A 12,250-nucleotide genomic window follows, 5' to 3' on the forward strand; every position below is an offset into this window, starting at 1 on the left:
CAACCGTCTGATCGACTCTTTGCATTTATTTGACTCTCCTGATCATACTCACTTGCCAGTGAGATGAGAAATGTGTGCGTTTGTGCTTTAACATTGTAATATGTTGTGCCATAGATAGCTGTATTGTTCAGGTCTCACCCGGTACCGGCCATCGCACTAAATGCTTTGTAGGTATTAACTCATTTATTGTCACACAAGCTTTATGAATAGAGTTTAAAAATAGTGTTTACTCTTATGACAATAATGATTATTTTTAAAAAGTAAAATAATCTCATATTTACAGAAAAGTTACAAGACTAGTACAGAGATTTTTTTCTGCACATTTGAAAGTTGCTGACATGATGCTCCATCACCCTGAACACCACGTGTATTACCTGACCTCCGTTACCATAGATGGTATATTACAGCTGTGAACTCACAGGCCCATCCAAGTCCTCCATCCTTTACAGGGAAGGGATTCAACCCAGGACCATACGTTGCGTTGAATGGCCATACCTTTCAATTCGTTCAGTCTGGAACAGTTCCTTATTCTATTTTTTTTTTTTGAGTTTTATGATCTTGACATTTGTAAAGATTATAGGCCAGTTATTTTATATAAAGTCCATTATTTTGTGTTTGTCTGATTATTGCTCATGATTAGATTCAGGTTATACTTTTTTGAGGAAAGAATATCACAGAATTGATGCTGTGTTCTCATCAAATTCTATCAGATGGGACACAGTTTCATTTGTTTCATTGCCAGTGATGTTAACCTTGATCCCTTGACTGCAATACTGTCAGGGCCATCACCACCCTCCCCTTGCTGTGTAACAAATCTCCCAGCATGCCTGCTCCTCTTGGGCTCTTGTGCTGGGCTGCGGTACCCTTCATTCTTTTGGTAGGGGAGGCTCCAAAACTCTGCAGGGCTGCTGGGCACCATGCCCCCCTCACCCTGCTCCCAGATTCCTACTTTTTTCAGTCTAATGTTTTTTAGAATGAACTATTCATAAAGGAAGAGAGGGAGAAAAGAAAGGAAAAATGCTAATTTTTTATTTAAAACAGATGCTGCTTGACCTTGCTACTCATTATTCTTCCTTTGAAAAGTCGTGTCCCTTCCATGGATGAGAAACAAATTGTACAGGGTGGGGCAAAATGAGGTTACATTTGTTTGTGTGGAAAATACTACAATAATTAATGAATAATAATAGAGGAATAAACTCTGTGTTTTGTTTACTCACAACTGTAAACCTACTTTTGCCCACTCCATTTTCCTTCCTTAGCATGTTTATGTTAGTGTAAATCGGCCACTCTAGTTAGGCTTGTCTACTTGTAACAGAGACCCTCAAATAACAGTGGCTTAGATAACAGAAAATTTTTTGCCAACTTATTTATTTTTTAAAATGTATTTCTATATAAATATAAATATATAGTTTATAATTCATTTATTTAAAAACTGTATATATTCATTGAATCCTTAATATCCCTGTAGTAAAGAAAAGGAAACAGAGGCACAGAGAGGTTAAGTAACTAGTTCAAGGTCACGCAGCTAGTAAATGACATAGGATTATAGGCAGTTTGGCTTCAAAAACGATCTTGTAACAACCACCTATAGCTGCCACGGTCTTGATAACTCTAGGTACTTAAACAAATTCAGACACAAGTGTAATTACTGTGAAGACTGAAATTGTTCTTACAGTTTTACTAATATTGCTTTACATAAATTATGGCTCAGTAATGCTAACGCCACTTAAATTAATACCTTAAGAATAAAAGACAAACATGTCCATCAAATGTAATTTTGCACAATGGCTACGTTTTACATAATTTACCCTGACAAAACTGTGGACTGTGAGTTTTCTGTGTCAAATAACATTTTTCTTGATTCATCAACTTATAATTATAAAATGCAGGAACCCAATCTGAGACTCAGGGTGGGGCAGTTCAGCAAAGGCCAAAATGGGGAAAATAAACTCTATATTTAGGAAACAAAAACAGAATCCTTTTGGAATCATTTAAATTACAGATGTCCACAGACTCCAAACATATTGCTGCAAATGTTTATGCATGCTTTTTATGTGAAATGATTTTACAAATTGAGACCACATCATGTGCCTATACGCTTATTGCAACATCACCAAATCATGGGACAGAATTCTTTCCGTAACACAAAGGGCTTTAAAACTTGGCAATATGACCTCTGGCTTGATAGCCAGCTGACTTAGATGCTGGTCTTGGCATTTCCATCAATGAGAATTTGCTTTGATTTTTCTTGCTTGTTTTCTAATCTGTAAGATGGAAGAAATAGCACCAGCTCACATTGTTTGCTCAAGTATGTTTCTAAGTTAAATAGGATTTATTATAGATGTAGGAACATCAAGATCATCCAACCTAATGGTTTTCCAGCTATCTGAAAGCAGTAGGTCTTTCTATATATAAAGAATCCATATATAGGAGCCTTTTATACAAGTTATAGGTAAAAGACTGAAGTAGATCTATTCTGCTAATAACACTCTCTGGTCTGGGGCCTGAGGCCTGGAGTGCAGGCCTCTTCTTTGCTTCAGGATGCCCTGAAGCCTGTAGAGCAAGCACAGCTTGATAACCACTGAGCTCATCTACTTCACTCCCATTTTACAGTTGAGAAAACCAGAACCCCGAGGTGAAGTGACTTATGGAAATCTGACAGAGAACTTGCCTTGAAGCTGAGACCCAATGTTTTGTTTTTTGACTCCCAATCAAGTATTCCTTTCATTAAATTAAGTTTTATTATTATTCTCCATTTTTATTCTCCTTTTTAAAAGATCATAATTCTATGAAATTTAATTATTATCTGCATGTGGACAACACCATGGTTTTTATCTACTGTTCTTGTCTGTATCTCTTTGTTGAAGTACATATCTAATTTTTTTGTCACAAGAAGTCTAATACTAGGTCGAATCATTGCCACTTGAAACAATGTGGCAAAGAGCTTTGCAGTTCTGGCTGCCCAATATCCAACTTGCCTTTTCAGTTCACAACACTGCTCTCATTTTGTTCTCTGCTACTAGTGTTTGGGGTGATATTTAATATCTTTTTTTCTTACCTTACCATCCACTTATTTACAAAATCTAACTTACCATAAATTATTTCCATTGAACACATTGGGTATTGTGTTTATTTCTAATAAACTAAAATCTGAATGTCAGCTACATGCCATTCTTGCATTTGCACTGAGAATACAGATAAATAAGAGGTAAGCTCCAGGCAGCCTCCTTTCCCCCTTTCTTACCTCTTTACCACATCTCTCCTTCTGATGAATTCGCAGACTGGTGGGAAGGTGAGGTCCCAAAGAAGGGCCGAACTTGTTGAACCATGGCATCTTGCTCACTGCAAGTCTTTTTCCTTATTTTACTCATTCAATTATTGGCAGGTTTGTTTTGGTTAGAACACTTCACCAATCATGCTCTGACATCATATACTTTGTCAGTCCCTTTCACACTTTCTTGTTTTCCAGTGAATCAAAAACAAGTACTGTTGCGAGTGCTAAAGACCCCCTATTATGCTTCCCCCATCCCAGTGGGACCATGTGTTCTACCCCTGCTCCTTCTGTCCTTCCCTTTGTAAACTGATCAGATTCCACTGGCAAGTCTCACTTTTTTCTTTTTTTAGTGTCTTTTTTTAATAGTTAATTTTTATTGTATTTTTTCCATTACCAGTTGTCCCACTTATACTCTCTTTTACTTCCACACCCCTACCCCCCTTAATTCACCACAGTGTTATCCGTACCCATCAGTTCTTTTTCCACCACTGCCCCCTGCCCAGGGCTGTCAGCCTGCTCTCCATCTATGAGCCTGTCTCTCTTTTGCTTGTTAGCTCAGTTTGTTTATTAGATTCCACATATGAGTGAAATTATATGGCACTTGTCTTTCCCTTACTGGCTTATTTTACTTAGAGTAATGTTCTTCAGGTGCATCCATACTGTTGCAAAAGGTAAAATTATCTTTTTTTTTTTACAGCTGAGTAGTATTTCATTGTGTAAATGTCCCATAGTTGTTTTATCCATTCACCTACTGATGGATACTTGGGCTGCTTCCAAATCTTGGCTACTGTAGTTAATGCTGCAATGAACAGTGTTTACATTCTTTCAAATTGGTATTTTAGGTCTCTTTGGATAAATTCTCAGAGGTGGAATCGCTGGGTTATAAGGCAGATCCATTTTTAAGTCTTTGAGGTGATTCCACACTGCTTTCCACAGTTGCTGCACCAATTTACACTACATCAAACTAAAAAGTTCTTGCACAACAAAGGAAATCATGAACAAAATGAAAAAACAACCCACTAAATGGGAAAACGTATTTGCCAATACATCTGATAAGGGGTTAATATCCAAAATTTATAAAGAACTTATATAACTCAACACTGAAAAACTAATAATCTTTGCCAGTTAAAAAATGGGCAAAGGACCTGAATAGACAATTCCCCAAAGAGGACATACAGGTTGCCCGTAGGCATATAAGATGTTCAACATCATTAATCATCAGAGAAATGCAAATGAAAACCACAGTGAAACATCACCTCACACCTATCTGAATGGCTATTATCAATAAACCAACAAACAAGTGCTGGTGAGGACATGGAAAAGGTGGACCCCTCTGTACTGTTGGTGGGAAGGCAGGCTGGTACAGCCCCTTTCTTCTTACCAGGGAAATTATTCTGTCATTCTCACCTCTTGGATCACTCATTCTCTTATATTTCCCATCATGCTTTGTCTGTGAGTACCCTGGATCCCTTCTGACCTTTATATAAATAGCCAAAATGAATCCTGTCGGAAGTTTTTATTAATCCAGGTCTAGCCACCTCCACAAATAATAGCATTGTAATCTTGGCCCTATACAAGAGTTTCTGCAGACACATTAGGTGGTAATATGTCCTTTCGTTTTTGACATTTGTGCTGCTGAGATTTTTGAAGTTTTTCTTTTTATATTAATGGAGGTTAAAATAAATAGCTCTGTGAAATTTATTTTATTTAGTGTAAGGCTATTGATCTGGTCATTGTTCACAATATTATAGTCATAAACTTTATGAATTAGATGAGTGATCATGTTTCTCTTTTCACTCATTTTCAGGAATCTTGGAGCAAAATTTGTGGCTAATATTCAGTAGCATTTACTACTGTTTTTATGCTTACCTAATGGCTTTATTTTATTTCCCACCCATTTTCCCTTTACCTAGTTTTTTCTGATTTCTGCTTATTCTCACTATATTACAAATAATTTTTTGTGCATATGTTTATAAACCACCTTAATTCACTTTTGGAAAAAAGTGTAGTCAAAACAAAGTAAGATTGCTTTCTGAGCTATAGATTTAAATTTATAATTAGCTAAATGTAAGGTGAGCTTGTGATTCTTGACATTCTGTGTGGCTTCAACACAGCATGGTAGCTCAGTGTTCACTTAGCTACATTGAGCAAAGAGATAAAGAGAAGGCATTATGAATGCAAAGTAATATTATTTTAATCTTTTAAAAATGTATGTATGTATGTATTTTTTAGAGAGAGGGGAAAGAAGGGAGAAAAAGAGAAAGGGAAACATCAATGTGAGGAACATTGGTTGCCTCTTGAGTGCCCTGCCTACTGGGAACCGAACCCACTACCCAGGCATGTGCCCTGATTGGGAATCAAACCAGTGACCTTTTGCTTTGTGTAACGACACCCAACCAACTGAGCTATACCAGTTAGGGTACAAAGTAATATTATTTATTTGAGAAAATTTTAGAGAATATTTGGAGAGTATGTTAGAAGGCTGCTTGCTTCTATTTGGAATTTGGGTTTCTATTTGCAGCTTAGATTTATTTCTATTTTTTTCTTTTAAAATGTGCTTTAAATGATACTTTTCCTTGGGAAGAACTAGTTGTATTACATAAACTTGTATCTCATGTTCAATAACCAGATTTGCTTTTGAGGCTCACTTATATGTGTGCATTATCTAACCTGTCGTGAATTCAAGCCTGCTGTCTCATGATGTCGATGAAACTGTGGTTGGAAGAGTAGGTGTGTTCTGTTGATATTAATCCAAGTAACAAATAATGTTTTATTGAAAAAAGGAGCTGGTGAGCAAACATTTTAAGAAATGATTAGGAAACTTAAGATTGAAAAAAGAAATACCACTAGTCAATCAACAAGCACTTACAGAGATGGTATGTAAGGAGTTTCTTGCTACATGTGTTTTATAGCAAATAAGTTATATCAGATGGTTTCTCTAAGAGGATTTTCTACATTTGCATGCCCAACAGCAATTGGAAATAATGACTTTAATTATTCAGTAAATGATAGGCATTAAAAAGCCTAACCTTATCCAACAAAAACTGTTCTGAGCCAGAAAAGGTTTAACAATATTCCATGAGCTCTGCTATCAGACTGCAATGGTCAGATATTGGGTCTTGGAAGTATGCTGCCCAGTGAGCACTGCCAAAAAATTATTTTTGGAACGCAAGGTTGCTTTAAGGGATATAGAACATGTTTCAGCTAAACTGTGGGAGAGAGAGAGAGATCGTGAGGATGGCAATGACAATGGTGACTGTAAAACAGCCACCATTTATACAGCCTTACTCTGTGCCAAACACTGTGCAAAGCACTTCACATTTGTCATCTCATTCAAACCTAACATCAACTCTGTGAGGTAGTTTCTATTATTTTTGTGTTTATAGATGAAGAAATAAAAAGTGAGGCAGTTTATTAGGCAGGGTAAGTTACTGCTCTTAATACCTCAACATCTGTGTTGTCTAGTATAATCTAGCTTTTTTTCTTTTTCTATGACATGAGGGTCTGGGAGAGTACTACTCTGTTCCATGCAGCCATTTGAGCACAGGTTCTTTTCACCTAGTGACTTTGCCATCCTGAGAGTCCCAGGGCCCATCCCTGTGTCCTCTGCCCCTGGCTGGGAGCCAAATCCAGTGAGAATGTGGAGTGCTTGTTCTGAACTGGTCTGTCCAGGGGTGACACACATCAATTTCACTCACATTTCTTGGGCAGGGACTTTGTAGCATGGCCACACCTAATTTTAAGTGAGCCTGATACTTCTGTGGTTCCCGGAAGAAGGGGAAATAGGTGTGTTAAGTCATGGAGCTAGGCTTTGTCACCAGAGATTTCACCAAGGTCATGTAGCTCTTAAGGGCCAGGGCTGAGATGCTAACTCAGATGGAGCCCACTCTTCCAGGAAAACAGGCTGCAAGGACCCAGAAAGCAAATGTTTTTCTAGTCAAGGAGCAAAATGACATTGTACGGTATAAGGTTTATGTTATAATTTGAACTAAGAAAGAAACCTAAAGCAACAGGTTGAATCCACCTCTGCTTAGACATGTCAAACTCAACCCAAACTGCATTCCTAATCTTCCCCAAAGCTCCTCTGTCCTCCGCCTTCCCCATCTCTATGGTTGCTCAGGCCCAAACCTCCCAAACCTTGAATACACACACTTGCCTCATCTTTTTCCCTCATACTCCACATCAAATTTGTCAAAATCTCACTGATTTTTGTTTGAAAATACTTTCAAAGTATATAAAGACAGCATAATCTGTTTTCTGTGTTACTGAGGTGAGCGCCTATCTCGTCTCCGATCTTTTCTTCACCTGGTCTCAACATCCCACTCAGAATGGGCAAGTAGGTTTCTTATCTGCTTAGTATAAGGCTCCTCGTTGCACTCAGAGTGAAAGAGTGCAATGAGGAGCCTCTTACAAAATGGCTCCTGGGCTCTTTAGGACCTTCCCTACCCTACCCCAGCCCATTATCTCTCTCAGCTTGTCTTTTGCTCCTCATGCCCTAGTCATATGGTTTCCTTGATGTTTCCTGATTAGGTTGGACACCTTCTTAGCTTAGGGTCTTCCCACAGTCTATTCCCTATGTACAGGATATATACACAGGTAACTTCCTCACCACCTTCAAGTCTTCGCTGAAATTTCATGTTTTCAATGAACTGCATGCTGGCCACCTGGTAGAAAATTGTAACTCTTGTTTCTGTCCTGACCTCCAAATTTCTTTCCCACTTTACTGTTTTTTTCATAACACCTACCACCTTCCAATATTATATACTAGTATATAATACAGTATATAATTTACCCTTTTATATACTTAATTGTTGTTATCTGCCTCTTGTCACTAGAACATAAGCACCATAAAGGCAAGGAAATTTTTTTTTGTCACTGATGAGACCCAAGCATCTAAAATAAAACTGGCCCATAGAATCTCAATAAATATTTGTATAATAATATATTTATTACTTGGAGGTTAATTATTTATGTTTAATACATATTTGAATGAAACCCATCTTAAAATTTGCATGAAACTTATTAAATACTTTCTTGTGGAATAAGTAAACAATGGCATATATTAGTTGTTCAACAGGAAACTTTAAGAGAGCAATGATATATGCTTACCTCCTGCTGTAACTCTATTTTCAGCAGGTGTTTGAACTTGAACTCTGGTTTGACTTCTGCCCCTTTTAATGAGGGACTAGGTGATTTGGATCAACACTCCTCTTAACACTGACTGAAAAAATTGAAAAAATACTTAGAAATCTTTCAAAGAGCATGTAAGAATGACAAGAGAGTAAAGAATTACTTTGCCAAGACCTTGGAGAAGACAGAAATCCAGAAATATGAGCCTGACATTGGAATCACTTTTACTTTGTAGGGTGCATTTGCCAACAGCGAACAGGTGGCTGACAGGCTGAGTGGTGCTTGCAGTCACCTCACAGGGCAGCGGGGATCAAACTGGAGTCCAGGGATAGCAAAAGTTGGGTGTCCATGGGAACGCCCTTATTGTGGATGGGGCCCCAAAAGGCTGCACCCTAGGAGTGAGAGTGAACCAGGCATAAGCCCACTCTTCCATGGATTCCAGCCAGGCTTCAGGTTACCTGGGGGCCCCAAAACTTCAAACTCCGAAGTTTGAACAAATGGAACCTAGATTGCCAGTGTCTCTCAACTGCTGGCAAAGATCATCCTCAGCCTCAATTTAGTACACTGATGTTTTTATTTCAACATGATGTCCATTATACTATTAAAGATAACCAGGCACACAGGGAGACAAGAAAGCGTGGATGAGAACCAGCACAAGCAGCAGGCCACTGAAGCAGCCTGTGGGACACCTGGGTGGTGGAATTCCTACAGGCAAGTCTACAGAAACCATTATGCTTCTGGAGATCAAAGCCTGTCTTTAGAAACTGGGAACTATGAAAAATGATTTTGCAAACTTGAAAGAGAGTAAACTGAAAATTCTAAGAATTGAAAAATATAATAATCAACCTGAGAGTTATTCTTAGAGATTTAATAACTTAGGGATTTATTAATATCTAATGATAAAATATTTCTTGTTGAAATAATGCAGCCTAGTGAATGTTCCTTTTTTTTCTTTCAGTTTTTCTGGTTGTACTTTGATCTAACTCTTGATTTTTCCTGATAGTTTTCTGGTTTATCAAGTTTAAGTTGAAATATAAAGTTAAGGGTAAATATAATTATATTTTCATTCTCCGTGTTTCTTTGTAATAACAATTTAGTGACACTTATCTTGTTTGGGAAGCTTTGTGTTTTGTTTTTGTTTTTGGCAAATTTTGTAGTTGCCTCTTTTTAATATATTTTTTATATATTAATCGTGTACAACATGATTTTAGTTTTTGTCTTTTCTTTATTTATTTGTTGCAACATTTCCTGTGAGGTGACCAAATTTAAACATGCTTTATGACCCTGAGGCATAGCACTTTTAGAACAAGATTTTCTTAACTCTTCTCCTTATATTTTCTCTTTTGATAGTTGATTAGTCAACTATGAGAATTTCAAGAATGACAGGATTTTAGAGTGAGAAGAGATCTGAGGCCAGAACTCTAAGCCACTTACTCTTGACTTGAGAATCTTGTAACTGGAGACGCTGTGTATTCCAGACAGCCTAGTTGTTGGTATCAGACTCACAGTTGACTTCTATCACTGATATCAGGGGGCTCAGCAAAACAATTGTCTTGTTTTCTGAAGATACTTTTCAAAAACACTGTGCTCTTTGTTATTACATTTTCAGAGTGTTTTATAATCCTTAGATTGCATTTTCGAGAGACTGTATGGAAGAAGACACACCAGATGGCTTTGTGGGGGAAAGCCAATCTAATCTAAAATATGATAATAAATGAATTTTTATTTAATTAGTATGCTAATGATTAATAGGAAAGTGAATACAACTGACACCAAAGATATATGAGACATACATTATAATAAACACTCTGATTTGTGCTGCTGTAGTCTGTCAGATGGACAGAGCCCTGCTTGTGTATCAGGTGACTCAAAATAAAAGACTACCTATTGTGATAGGCAAAACACCTGACAATTGTATTTGAACAAGCCCCGTTTTGCTTCCTGAGGTGCAGCACTGCAGTGGCCTCATGCCCTGAGGATCTGATGTAACAGCAAGTTTTCGGGCAGAGCCAAAGCTTGAGCTGGTCGAGTGACACCTTTGTGGTTGCAGGTGTTCAGTATGTTTGCAGATCAAATTCTGCAAACCTCAGTGGAGGTTTAAGAGCAGGCTCCAGGATCCCCAGAGGAAAGGATTGGACCAAATAACTCAGGGTTTTAGGAGTCCACATAAATGAATTGTTGTTCAGAAGAGTGTGCCTGCCCTTGGTGGGCAGGTAGGAAGAGGGAACCCGAGGGCAAATCAGGAGGGCAGACGTGCAGTCACCCAGATGGGAAAAACAAAGCTGGGGCTCCCAAGAGATGCCTCCACCAGGGGTCTCCAAGCTGGGAACTTTCATCCCAGGGAGTGTTCTCGCTGATTCACTGGAGCGAAGAAGAGAAATAGTGGCACTGGCCTTTATATTTGTTTTCATCTCATTCTTTAAAAAATATACTCTTATGTATGTATTCTGATGTATATGATATAGTACTATAATATAATTTGTAAAATTTACATGTAGGTAAAGGTACATAGAGGTGGATGTCGGAGTGCTATCACCACCTGCCCAGGACAAGGAGAGGAGTCCTGTGGCTGATCCAGCTTTGTACAGAGACACGGTTGACTGAAAAACCCAGTGGGACCAAACCTGCAGACGAGAGGTTGCTCAGTTAGTGCTGAGAGGACAGCAGAGCAAGTAAGCCAAGAATGGCAACCTCTGAGAATCTTGGAGTTTTCTTGACTTAGCCTCCCCCCACACCCCCACCATCTCCCCACCCCCAGCTTCCCTCCCTTCATCCCTTCCTCTCTGTTTTTCTAAGTACTTGGTCTTGACAGGATCTGGTGCTTTAATTCTTTATTTTATCTTCTATGAGAACTTTTAACAACTAGCAAAATATCATTTATAAACTCGAAAGTGTGATCTTTTATTCTTTTGGATTTTAGCAACTTATCACAAATACACAAATCTCTCAGATGTTTTTTCTTTCAGAAACTGTATTTTAATCTTTGTCTGGGTTAATTATTAGCACAAAACACATTATTAAATTACAATTATTCTAATCAAAACTTACAATGACCATTTTTAACTTACCATTATTTTAATGATTGTCACAACTGCCACTCTAACTTAGATTTTTAGTAAATTGAGCTCTGAGTTGACAACTTTCATCTTTTCTTTATCCAACTCTAGGTCCTGTGTTTGCAACTGAGGTAACAAAACAGTGTTATTCTAGCAACCAGAGATGAAACCTCAGGCTGGATAAAGGCTGTGTAAGACTCAGAGAGTCAAAACTAGAATTTACCTACAGCACATGGGAAGGACTTGGCCAGTGAGACTACAGTAACACTGCATTGCGCTATGCTCAGTATTTGCTGAGTACCTCCTGTACTCTAGGTGCTGTGCCAAGTGTTGAGGTTGAGGGGAAGATATAAGGAATTTTAAGATATGTTCTTAGACCATGAGAAGCTTGTCATATGGTTGTGGTGATAAAACACACACACATATAAAGTTAACGCACAGTTCAGTATGTAAGTGCCGAATACCTATTACAGATAACAAGACTTTAAGAGCTCAGGGGGAGCATAAATATTTTTTCCTTTTATTATTTCTATCCTTTAACTCCCATGCACCACTCTGCACGTTTTCAAATCTGCACATATATGTTTCCCTCATTTGAAGATGGTGATGATTATGCTTATACAAAAAGGCAAATCTAAGTACAGACAAACTTAATTAATGGATTTGGTTTTCTTCACCCATCTATCCATCATCAGACATTTACAAAACCTTTATTATTTACCAGGAAATATGCTAAGTAATAGGATTATAAAGATGTCCTCAATTCATAGTTGCTGATGAAAAGTCTACT

This window comes from Artibeus jamaicensis, unplaced genomic scaffold (genome assembly GCF_021234435.1).
Source record: "Artibeus jamaicensis isolate MK-2021 breed Jamaican fruit bat unplaced genomic scaffold, CSHL_Jam_final scaffold_916, whole genome shotgun sequence".
Classification (NCBI taxonomy): Eukaryota; Metazoa; Chordata; class Mammalia; order Chiroptera; family Phyllostomidae; genus Artibeus; species Artibeus jamaicensis.